Below are 13,085 nucleotides of genomic sequence, written 5' to 3' on the forward strand. Positions count from 1 at the left end.
CTGACTCCACTAACCTCTCAGACCCCTTCATGCTCAAACCTGTCTCTGTTAGTTATATTAAAACTCTCCTCAGTAAACTCAAACCTTGTTCTCCTGCCCCTGATAACCTACCTCCCCAATTCCTTAAACTTGCTGCTAACTTTATTGCACTTCCTATCACCATTCTAATCAACTGCTCAATCCAAGAATCCACTGTCCCCTCTATTTGGAAGGAATACTTCACTATCCCACTACATAAAGGAGGTAACTCCACAGAACCATCTAACTTCTGTCCCATTGCTATTCTTTCTCCCCTCTCCAAAATTCTTGAAAAGTGTATCCATTCTCAACTGCTTTCCCACCTTACTCAAAACAATCTTTTAACCAACACCCAGCACAGTTTCAGGCCCAAACACAGTACTAACACTGCACTCTTACCCTTCTCTCATACTGTAGCTGAGGCCAGAGACAATAATAAACTCGTGTCCTGCCTCTTCTTAGATCTCTCAAAGGCTTTTGATACTGTCTCTCACAACCTTCTACTTTATAAACTTTCTCAGCTGAACATTTCCATCCCCAGTCTAAAGTGGTTCAAAAGTTACCTGTCCAGTCACCTACAAGAAGTTAAAAGGCAAAATTCCTTCTCACCCTTTCTGCCAGTTCAGACCGGTGTTCCTCATGGTTCAATTCTTGGTCCTCTCCTTTTCAACCTCTTCACCAATGACCTACACACTTCCAGCAACCTCTCCTCTATCATACAGTATGCAGATGATTCAACTCTGATCTCCATTTCTGACTCAATCAATAACCTCCACCATATCACCCAATCTTCATTTCACTCTATTGAGAAATGGCTCTCCAATAATCAACTTATCCTGAACCCCTCTAAAACTAAGCTCTTACTATTCCTACCTAAAACTCTAGCCCACCACAAATCCACCTTTCTCATATCCTGTCTAAATGGCACCATCATAACACCAGACTTACACACTAAACTCCTAGGTATCATCATAGACGACCGGCTCAAACTAGACCTCCACATACTTCATTCTATAAAGAAAACACACCAGAAACTGGGCATGCTATACAGAAACAGCAAATTCCTGACCCCCAACTCAGAACTACTGCTAGACCAATCCTATCTCCTCCCCACCCTCCTCTATGGCTCCCTTCTATTTTCCAATCTACAAAATAACCTGCTGGCAAAACTAGACCAAACCTACAACAAAATTGCTAGATTTTCACCAGCAGCCCCTATAAATCCCATTACTGCTCCGCTCTCATACAATTACATTGGCTCGAATTCCCACACCTTTTGACCAAATGTCAGCTGATCCAAGCTTTCAGAATTCTTAATTCAAACTCTGACTGTCCATCTCTGTCCATCTTGATCTCCTGGTACACCCCTCCCCGATCTCTGCGCAGCTCTGATAAACTCTTACTACAAGTCTATAAACCCACCAGGAACATAGGTAAAATACTCTATAAACACTCCATCTCCCTTACCTGGAACACTCTTCCACTCCATATTAGAAGTCATACCTCCCTTCTTAACTTCAGACATGACCTGATAGTGTACCTCCATAACAACCCTATATGTACCTGTTATCATCCTAATTAACCCCTCCCTCTCCACATACCCACTTCACAACTAAGTCTGATCTATAACACCTTTTTCCTCTTTCTATAACTTACTTTATCCAACTGCTCTTCTTTCTCTACCCTCCCCCAGTTCACTACATCCCTCCTCTACTACTATCTTTGTTTGCACCTTTCCCTCTTCTGACCTATGGTCCCTTGTGTAGTCACCCCTCTCTACTTTTTACTCTCACTCTACCTTCCCTCATTTCTGAAGCCCCTGCACTTACACATTTCTTCTTCTGGCCACTAATCTAATTATACCTTGTTTCTTTTCATTATATTACCTACAACCTTAACTTCCTTACTGCTTACCTGCTGGATTTATTATTGTTGTTTCTCCTGTTACAACCTATTACTACACTTTTTGTATATATAGCTATGAACTATTCCATTGAGTACATTATGTTCTTCTTATCCATTGTATCCATAAGATTGTTTTGCTCTTTAATATTGTTAATTTGTCTCTATTTGTATGTATTTGTATGTCTGTTTGGGGCTTTTCCCCTCGGGTCTCCACTGAAAAAGGCTAAATTCTTACCTAGCTGGACCAACCCAGTTAACAAATGCAAAATAAATAAATAAATAAACTGAGTGGACGCTAGTACTGTGTGAATTTCCTAGCTGGCCTTAGCTGTATGAGGTTTTTTATTGTTAGTGTGGATTTTCCTCGGATTGTGGTTGCTACAGTCATAACATTTTTACTGCTCATTTCTGCCAGGAATGAGTCAAAGGCCACCATTCCAAAGCTACCTTAACCCACATACCCACAGTCTTTATAGTGCAGATAGAGGACACTATCCTAAATTGGAAACTGCTGTCTGAGAGCAAATCCTGGAACCAGCAAATTTCTAAATGTCTATTTTTTAAATACAGGAAGTATCTTCAACAAGTTAGAACAACATGACTTATTTTTCAGTAGCTACTTTGCAGACATTGTAATCATAACCAAATGTGCTCAATACTAGGCCAGAGAAGAGATTGAGGAGGAAATATGATCTTGTAAACACACTTTATTTGACCTAGTCATTGCTAAAATTTCAAACTTTATTTCCTCACTTAAAAATTTCTCCCTAACTGACTGAATGCTTTGCCGTCTCAGTCTAATTCTCCAAATCCACAAACAAGATTAATTAAGATAGCTCTCTGTCAAAAATCATATGAGGACATATCTAAATAAAGACTTCCCTCCAGCTTCTAGAATGTTCCTCCATATTGCATGCCCTAGATCCCAAGTTGTTGTTGTTGTTTTTCTTTCAGCTTTTCCCAGTTAGGGGTCCCCACAGTGGAACTCCAGTCCGCTAATGATTGGCAGTCTATTTCTATGGTGCCAAGGTGCCAGCCCGATGCCCAACATTCAACTGAACCCACTGATATTGCCAACATCCTGGCAGATAGATTCGGTGCAAACTTCACCCCCCTCTCACCCCCAAAATGGACCACAACTATACCAGAAAAGTGTAGTGTCCTGGAAATCACAGACGCACAGGTGAAATCAGCCCTTTCAAAAGCCAAAAGCACAGCGTTAATAGGCCAGATGGTGTCCCAGGCTGCGTCTTGCATGAACTACAGAACAAACTAACCTCCCAGCTAAACACACTGTTCAACCTCAGCCTCTCCACAGGCTGTGTGCCCATAGAATGGCGCACAGCAACAGTTATTCCGCTCCACAAAGGAGGGGCCAAAACTGACCCTGGTAACTATCGCCTCTTAAGCCTGACTAGCCTGGTCTGCAAGGCTATGGAGCGCATCATCATGGAACTCATTAACAAAGACATTGAGAACCTCCATACACTTGACCCGAACCAGTTTGGCTTTGTTAAGGGAAGATCATGCCTACTAAACCTGGTTGACATCTTCGAGACAGTCAACAAGGCCATAGATGAGGGGAAGGTGGTTCACAGAGCCTACCTTGACCTCGTCAAGGCTTTTGACACCATTCCCCACTCGAGAATTATAGAAAAACTCACCAGCCTGAACATAAACCCCTATGTCATGAGATGGGTTGCCAACTGGCTTACAGACAGAACTCACACGGTAAGAATAGCGGGCTCCAGGTCCGACTCTAAACCAGTCACAAGTGGTGTCCAACAAGGCTCAGTCCTGGGACACCTACTTTTTGGCATATACTTCTTAGAAGTACAGGCAAACACAGGAGGACTATAGCTAACCAAGTTCACCGATGACTGCAAACTGGGAGCCATAATTGACTCTCCAGCTAACATGAACATTATTCAAAAGGGCCTTACTGCGACAGACATCCAGTGACAAAGTCATGGTCTCAAGCTAAATGCCAAAAAATGCATAGTTATCCCGTTTGGGAAAAACAAAACACCCATGAATTACCACATAGGTGGCAGCCTCCTTAATACAGAAGAGGTAATAAGAGATCTGGGGACCCAGGTAGATAGTAATCTCTCCTTTGACAATCGTACTGCCAAAGTAGTTAGGAAATCCTTCTATGTAGCCCATCTAATTACTAAAGGATTTGCATCTAGAAATAAAGAAGTTATAGTGCCCCTCTACTCGTCACTCATTAGACCCATCATAGAGTACAATGCCCCATTTGGGATACACCTCAGAAGACACTTCCAACAGCTGGAAAGACCACAAAAGTACCTCACCAAGAGGATTACTGGCCTCAAACATTTGTTCTATGCAGTCCGACTGGAAAAACTCCTGCTGTACTCAGTGGCATATCGCTTACACAGAGGTGATCTCTGCCTGACTTACAAAGCCATGTCCAACTCAGAACTGATGGACATGCTCCACCTAAAGAAATGCAAGTCACTGTGAGCCACTCACTCTAGTGAGCTAAACCTCATCACAACAATAAATAAAACACGCTGGAGGGATAGATTCCTGTCACAGAGACTCCCCATGCTTTGGAACAAAATTCCTAACTACATTAGGCAGAGCCTCTCACTAACACTCTTCAAGAGAAACTTTGACGAGTGGATGGGTAACAGAAAATACACCCCCGGGATCACTTCATTGGCTCTTCTTGACAGAGGCTGAGTTAATTTATCAATGGGACGGTGAAAGCTGACACACTCTGGCTAGGCTTATAAATGCCCTCGGGCAGATAGCCTAGTACCTACCTATGAACCTATGAACCTATCAGTGTATGTGACAATAGAACACATGTGACTGCAGCAGCTATTGCAACATGTTATTGGCTGCTCATGAAGCCAATGCCTAAAAATTAGCAAACCAAAGCCCCCAACTCCTACTACCATATGAATGCAGATGGAAAAACCAACATGTAAATTTACTATTTGTCTGTCCAGCAGATTGTAGACCACTTTCCAGTAGATAGGGATACCATATGGTGAGCTTTACAAATTGTGTCACCTGCATGTGGAGTCAAAGGGGATGCATAGACAGCCCCATTCCAATGGATATCAAGGTACATGCAGCTTTAAACATCATAGCTACATGGACCTTTCTGTGACATACTGGGTGCATGCTAAAAATTTTGATGGCATCATCCTCTCATATCATACACCACTTCCTCAACATTAGGCTGCATCATATTCTGGAGCCTATGTTGTTCCATAAGATTGCAGAAGAAAGAATGAACACTATGTGGACATTGTAAACCATTGCCCATTTCTCTGAGGGCCTAGGAGCCATTGATTATGCACATTGCCATCAAGGCCCCAAACTGTTCCACAGGGTGTCAGATACATCAAATGGAGGGAATTCCACTCCATCAACCACCAGATGGTCAGCAATGTGCAGGATATTTATATTTTATGTATGTCTTTATTAATTTTGTTTATTTATTTGTTTGTTAACTGGCTAAGTACACTGGACAAAGAACCCCTTTGCAGGAATGAAAATGGCTACATGGACAGAAAAAGAGAAGGGCAGATTCAATAAATCCTACGTGGTCCACTAAGGCATTATGCTCATTGTGACATGACACACACACTGTAGCACACTGTTTTGTATTCAGTAAGTGGCTCTACATGGTGTGTAGAGCTGCACAAACACAGTAAACATTAGTTCCAGAATGCTATGCTCCAACATGCCAGTAACCACATCTATTTTCCCCATACTCCTGAGGACAGGGCCATATATATATGCAATAGTTCTACCATATAGCAAACTATTCTGAAGTAATGAGTGCCATACATTGTACACATATAGAAATGAAGGCACCAGCTGGGGAACAGGGAACAGTCTACATAAATAGAAATGGTTTCTACTCCATTAACTGCCAAGTCATCTGTAATGCTGAGGGAATCATCCTGAATGTGTGCTGGCAATCCAAGCAGTTATCATGGCTCACATATCTGGCACACCTCCCAACTGCATCAGATGTTCACTAGGGGTGATATCTGACAGGGTCATTTACTGAGGGATGCAGGTTATGTACTGGAAACGTGGCTGATGATACCCATCAGAAATACACACACTCACACTAAAGAATGCCATAATGAGGCACACGCTCAGACTAGAAATATAATTGATTGTGTGTTTGGGATGCTGGAGTCACAGTTCCAATGCCTAGATACATCTGGGGACCCTTCAGTACAATTGATGTACATGCAATGAAATCTTCACAGTCTGTGCCATGCTGCATAACATCATCCTGAGAAAACAGCTTCAGCAGTATCAACAAGAGGAAGGAGTACACATCCTAACACCAATGGTAAGGTTACTACAGGCACGTGCAGGAGAAGAGTCAGAGGGGGAATCAGCAGCTTCTGTGGGCATAGGCAAATGTAGGCATGCTCAATATGCTCTCACATTAGCTAAGAGGTAATGCATGGCACACTCACTCACCACCTAAATGGCTAAAACCTTCATTCTATGCACAATCATATTGTAACATTGATGCCAGGCAACTCTCACAACCTTTACCTACCCATGTAATGGCTGTGTACTCCTAGCATCAGACAGACTCAGCCCTGAACTAAAATTGTAGCAACTACTGGATTTACAAGGTAAGTGTTAAACCTGGATTGTTAAAACAGAATTGTGTAATAATACAAATGAATGTCATATCTTTCCATGTTGGTACTTGGTAATGTAAGTAAATGAATGGTGATTTGTACAGCAATGACTTTAACATGTGACAGCAGATACGTATGTGAATACGTGTCCTCTATCAACTAATAGTTCTCAGGCATCTATGATTCAGACATTAATACCTCTCAAAAGTACTGAGAGTCACAGAATGTCCTCAGTTTGCCCTCATACTTTTGTACTAGAAAATCATTAAAGAGAGACATTAGAAAGTAATGAGACACATGTCAGTTTCAGACTTCACAACCTTCAGAATATGACATACTTGCCCTCCCTGAAGCAGCAGCACCAACGTCAATGACATGCTGTTGTGTACTTTCCAGTGAGCTGTATGGATCCCTGACAGTGAACAAGAACTCTTCATTTGGTGTCAGTGGTGGCTCTGTAGCAGGCCCTTCCCCTGATAGCCATCTGTTAATGGGCCATTGCAGCTGCTCTCCTCCAGGCTGGTAAAATCATGTCAGTGGCCCTGTCGTGCACCTGATCATATGTCCTGCTCTGTGTTCTGGCCTCCTAATGCATTCACATCAGCCACTATCTGCTGCCAAATGTGCATTTTGCCAGACATCTCCATGTCCCCTCTCAAGCAGAAAGACAATGTTTCCACAATGACTTCATTCTCAGGGTCAATGAAGGGGGGTTTGGAGGAATTGGGATGCCTAGGTGCCATAATCCTAGGTGACATAAAACAAAAAAGAAGGATAATAGAGATAAGTATCACATAAATAAAAGTCCTGCTTAGATGTAACACATAAAATGTAGTATTTCTCTATTACTCACTGGAGAAACATAAAACAGTTAAGATATTCAAATATAAAAAAAGGAATTATGTGGTTGTAACATATTGCAATCATATACAAAGCAAGGTTGGATCCAAAACAAGGAGAGTAACAATAGCAAATTTCACTTGTGCCAACAGAGAAATGCAATGTGGCTCCCCTACCACCAAAACAACAGGCAAATGACACATTTTACTTAGAAACCATCAAATGAAATACCAAAAGTGCTATCAAATAAACTGTCTGTGAAAAGTGTATATATTTACCACAGAACTTTCTGTTTTATGCAATTGCCAGTCACGTCTACCTGTGGCCAGCATTCCCCTAAAGGGGTGTATGGGTCATCCTAGAAGGCTAACACCCCTATGTCATTGACAATATAGGACATGTATATTTAATGGAAATAACAACAGAAGAGTGTAAAGAGAAAAACAGTTGTAACAATAGCACTTGTAATGACAGTTAATAAGGCTGTGCATCTGAAAAAGTAAAATGCCCTGCCAAATATGCCTATGCCATCAGGAAACTTCTAAGAAGTGCATACAGATAAAAGTAGCAATTGCTAATGTGTGTGTGTGTATATATATATATATATATATATATATATATATATATATTTTTTTTACACACACACACACACACATACACACACATATGTATATGTGTGTGTGTGTGTGTGTGTGTACATGTGTATAAATAAAAAAAAAAATATATATATATATATATATATATATATATATATATATATATATATATATATATATATATATATATATAAACAGATTTTTCTTACTGTCATTTCAGCATATCCAGTATATATCTGAAAAATGCAAGCATTTCTTGTCAAGATCAGTAGTCTCATGTAATATATTCCTCTGTGTTATCCAGATAAACAAATCTCCTCACTTTCAGGTTCCCTAGCTACACGGTTCCCTTTTTATAGTTTGGATTCAGTACTTTGAGGATGGGGAAGATGCAAGTGAGGTGTGAGCTCATTAGAATTGATGAATCCCAAATACTTAGTTCCATGTATCAGATGTAAAATAGTGCAGGCACTCCATCAATGTTTGTTGCCAATGGATTGCAACTGTGAATGATTACTCGTAGGGCCCTTACCTACAGTTGATGTATCAGCCAGGTTAGACTTACAAAGTTTAGAAGTAATTTATCAAGGTTTTATATGCACAAATTTCACAATTTCTGTTCAGTAGCATTCAACTTCCCCTTCATTTCTTGACAGCTGTATATTATTGCTGTTTAATATCATCACACATTTTAAGGACAATGATACAAAATACTTCACAGACTGCATGTCTCAGATTACTGGTCAGATAAGACAAGCATGAGCAACAAACACAGAGAATTAACACAGAGCTGCATTTATGCAAGCAATAGTCATAAATGGTTGTGTGAGTACTCAGTGCACTACATCTGAAATTAATACATGTACAAACAACTGTCATATGCTTTCTTTGTACTGTGAATGATGTTTCAGTTGGTTGTATACACGATGATTTTCATTCTCTGCTGTAAAGCTGTTTGTGTGGCAAAGAGGGATAATATACCCTTACTGTGTTTTGAAGGTTCATTGGAGACAGAGTTAAAATCCATACCATACATATTTCTTGTGTACCAACATAAATTTTTAGTGTTGTTTATTTAATCGATTTATTTTCTTCATTCCTCCTAATTTTTCCCTTTTTTATGCCAAGGTTTGTGCTTTCCATGGCTTCCTGCAAACAGGGGAAATGAAGAAACACATTGAATGTCAAGTTTAGCTGTGCTTATCTTGTTTGCATCATACTTAGTAGTGCGCAAATCTGGACTAGTGACCCACACAGGAAGCAGACATAACACCTGTAGACAGGGGGTAGACAGTGTAAAGGTCAAAAGGATCCATTGTTACAGGTTTTGCTTTCCATTGCACAACATCACTAAACAACAGTGTGCCGTGGTTAGCAAGCTTCTCCAAAACCTGCAGCCATTCAATACCTGCAAACAGGAAGAAGACAGTCAACAATTTCAGAACATATTCATTCTATTAATTCTGTTGGGCATGGCACAAACACAGTAAGCAGTGTTGTGTGGCAGTTAACACACAGAACTTAAGAATGAATAGGAAATTCTCCAACTGTTATTTAACTATTCCTGTGGAAGCAGGTGAAAGTGCAGGGCTATAATACAGATGGTCCTGGGTTCTAATACATGAAGTGCAAAATATTTTTACTGTTTTGACAGTCCAATTTATAGTAATGAACAGGAAAATATACAAGTGCTATTTCAATATTCCTGTGGCAAGAGCTGTAAATGCAGGGCTGCCATACCCATAGTGCTGGGTTCTAATAAGAGGAATTTCCAGACATTTTTACGGTCATTCCATTTCACATTTATTAAATATCACTTATAACACTTTATGTTGTTGTTGTTGTTGTATCTTTCGGCTTTTCCTGGTTAGGGGTCGCCACAGCAGAACTCCAGTCCACTAATGATTGGCAGTAGATTTTTATGTACCGAGTTGCCAGCCCTGACGCACAACCTTCAATGAAGGTATGCCCATTCACACATGTCTCCACACAGAAGACCCATTAGCTGAGAATTGAACAGGACAATGTTTTACTGTGAGGCGACAACGCTACCGCAGCACCACCACCGCAGTATAACATTTTATACATAATTCTAAATAGCAGAGTTGATATGAATTATATGTATGAGAGATAATACACCCTTACAGTGTTTTGAAGGTTCTGATGTATGACTGAGGTTATACTATCTACTATGTTTCTGTAAGTATAATTCTGCTATCTGAAGTTGGATGTCCTTCATACTTATATATGTGACACACATAAATGAACGTATATATAAGGATCTTGTCAGGTCACACACATAAATGGATAACACTTCAATCTGTCATCTGTATTTATAAATAATTCATGACTATGTCTGAAAAGCACTTCTTCTGTGGCAAAGATGGAAAATTGACTCTATGAAAAAATGTTTTATCCCTTATGTATAGGTTTGAATCCCACATCGTAAAACTCAATTTTATCAGAGTATAAAGCCAACAAACATGTGTCAAGTCAGGACATTCATCCCCTAGTACATGTCAGCAAAGTTAAATCACCTAATAGTTACAGCAGCAGACTCCCCTCAAACTAATGTCAAGTGTCAGATTAACCTTCCAATTTCTAAAATTGCTTTCCTCTCTTTTTGGCACCGTTCCTCTCTGCTTAATATCATGCAAATATGGTTGCTATCAATTCTCAGGTTTGCACACTGCCACTAAACATGATAACAGGAATTCCCAACAAATCATTACTTGCTATTGCTATTACTTTGGGGGTAGGCATGTCTGGTGTTAGAAGGAAGTTGCCCAATTCAGGGTGCAGAGGTGGGATATTCATGAGTTGAGAATATATACTGGACTCCAGGTAAACCACCACATTCAAAGACTTTTGCAAGGGGACTGTTCTTGCTCCCAGTACAAGTCTGAGGATTGGAATAGTCTGGTCAAGGCTGTATCCGGTGTGACTGGCATCACACACACTAGAGAACAGTGTAGGCACCAATTCAATTACCTAAAAAGGTGCAAGAGGGATACACTCAACCAGTGGTTAGATTAGTTTCAAACTAGTCACATCTCACAGTTGTATAATCATGCAAATAAAGAGAATTTATAATACACAGAAAGCTAAATACAGGCATGACTGGTATGCATTATGTTCTTCTGTTCTTTGCTGTTCTTTTCACATCTAAGCATGAACAGTGCAGTGGTGCAGTGTTTGTGTTGTTGCCTCACAGAAAAAAGTTTCCCAGTTCAATGCTTGGCTGGGGTGCCTTCTGTGGGGAGTCTGCATGTCCTCTCTGTTTGGGTTTTCTCCCATGTTACAAAGGCATGTATCTGGAGTGTTTCTCTCTGGGTCTCTGCTGAAAATTGGCTTTGTTCCAAGTTGGACTTTACTGGTAAACAATAAATGAAAAGTAATCCTGAAATAGTGGCAAATAGGCAGGCTCATGCTGATTGTCTAGAGAGACTGGGGGATGTAAGTAGTATGTATGCAGCACAAGAACGGTATTACTGTAACTTTAATAGTTAAAGAAAAATGTTTTTCATTTCTATACAGTAGTAGCAAAGTAAGCATGCATATCTTAACTATAACAGCAAGCATGCATGCATAAGTCTGTAGAACAAACCAACTTCATGAGTTAGGTGTAAGACTGTAGTCAGAGGTTGTGAGTTCAAATACCACTTGGAACAATTATACAGTACTGCTATTCTTTAATAATATTACATCAACTAAAATCTATACAAGTGTTATGAATGTCCTGTATTAGCTGTAATCTGTATAATTGAACCAAGCATATGTGCAATATATGCACATTCCAAGGATTACTTTAAGCAATCCATAATTATAGTTTGTAGTTGTTAAGAAGTATACTTAAATGTAATACTTCAGATAAAATAGTTGTATAACTGTGATAATGCATTGTATGCCACATATGATGGCACTAATTTTATCTAATTTTTCTCTCTCCCCCAACCCTTATCTCATTTTTTTTATTTTCTATTATGTGCCATCAAAATGTCTCCATGTCATCTATCTGTAATGAATCAGTAAATGCTAAACAGCACACCATGGTCGGCCAACACCAGTGGGTCAGCCTGCTCCTGCTCCACTGACTCCAGCACCAATGCCCAGCACATCTGGGCCACAACCTGGCAGTACTACCTCTGCTGCCCCTGCACTACCTGCACCCTCAGGTAACACTACCCCAGCAGCTGGTGCTGTGAAACCCTCTGGAAGTACTGACGGAGGTGGGGATTTTATCACCTGCCAGGAGATGCCAGGGTTGATGCATAAGTTCATATAATGCACCATTCATGTATGGCTACTCCTGATGGAGAGACTGCTCTCCCTCATGGCCCATAGGAGGAGAAAATATCAAGCACTCCAGAAGCCAGTGGAGTAAGGGGACAATGATGACAGTCCTGAGGGTGAGGACTAGATTCTAACTGTCCCCATGTTTGACAGACATGACCTTGTGTTGTCCACTTCCTTGCCCCCAATCATGGTGTCCCCCAACATTTTGTGTCCCTCACCTTCCCTGTGTCTTGTCTTGTTTGTCCTCTTTGTTTGATTTTGCTTTCTCACATACCCAACTTTCGTGAGCCCGAAATACCAATGTCTCTTACCCAGCATTCCTCTCTTACTGAAGTAAAAGAAATGGGCACCAGTCCCACAAAAAAATTGTCCCATACAAAGTTCTCCATTTCTCACATGTATCTTCTTGACACACTTGAGTTAGGCCAATTGGCTATAGGTGATCAGTTTCTTGTCACCCCTCTTTGTGAAGGTGACAGTCCAAATTCATCTAATATTCTGTACATATGTTTATTTTACACTGTTGAAGAAATAGATAGCTATAGTTATTTCCTTACCTCCCTCCAGAACATTCCTATATTGCTTTTCCTTTCATCTTCCCCCGCATGCCGCCCAATTTGCCACTTTCCTATCTACCCCATTTTAACACCTATAATCTGGTCAAAAGAATAGAATCACACACAACACACATAAGTACCAAAAAACAAATCAGCCCTTCACTTTTTCTTTGCATGGAGTTTGGCATCACACACCAATGCCAAGCAACGGTGAA

Source organism: Protopterus annectens, chromosome 2.part0, assembly GCF_019279795.1.
Source record: "Protopterus annectens isolate FY-2018-M chromosome 2.part0, PAN1.0, whole genome shotgun sequence".
Lineage (NCBI taxonomy): Eukaryota > Metazoa > Chordata > Ceratodontiformes > Protopteridae > Protopterus > Protopterus annectens.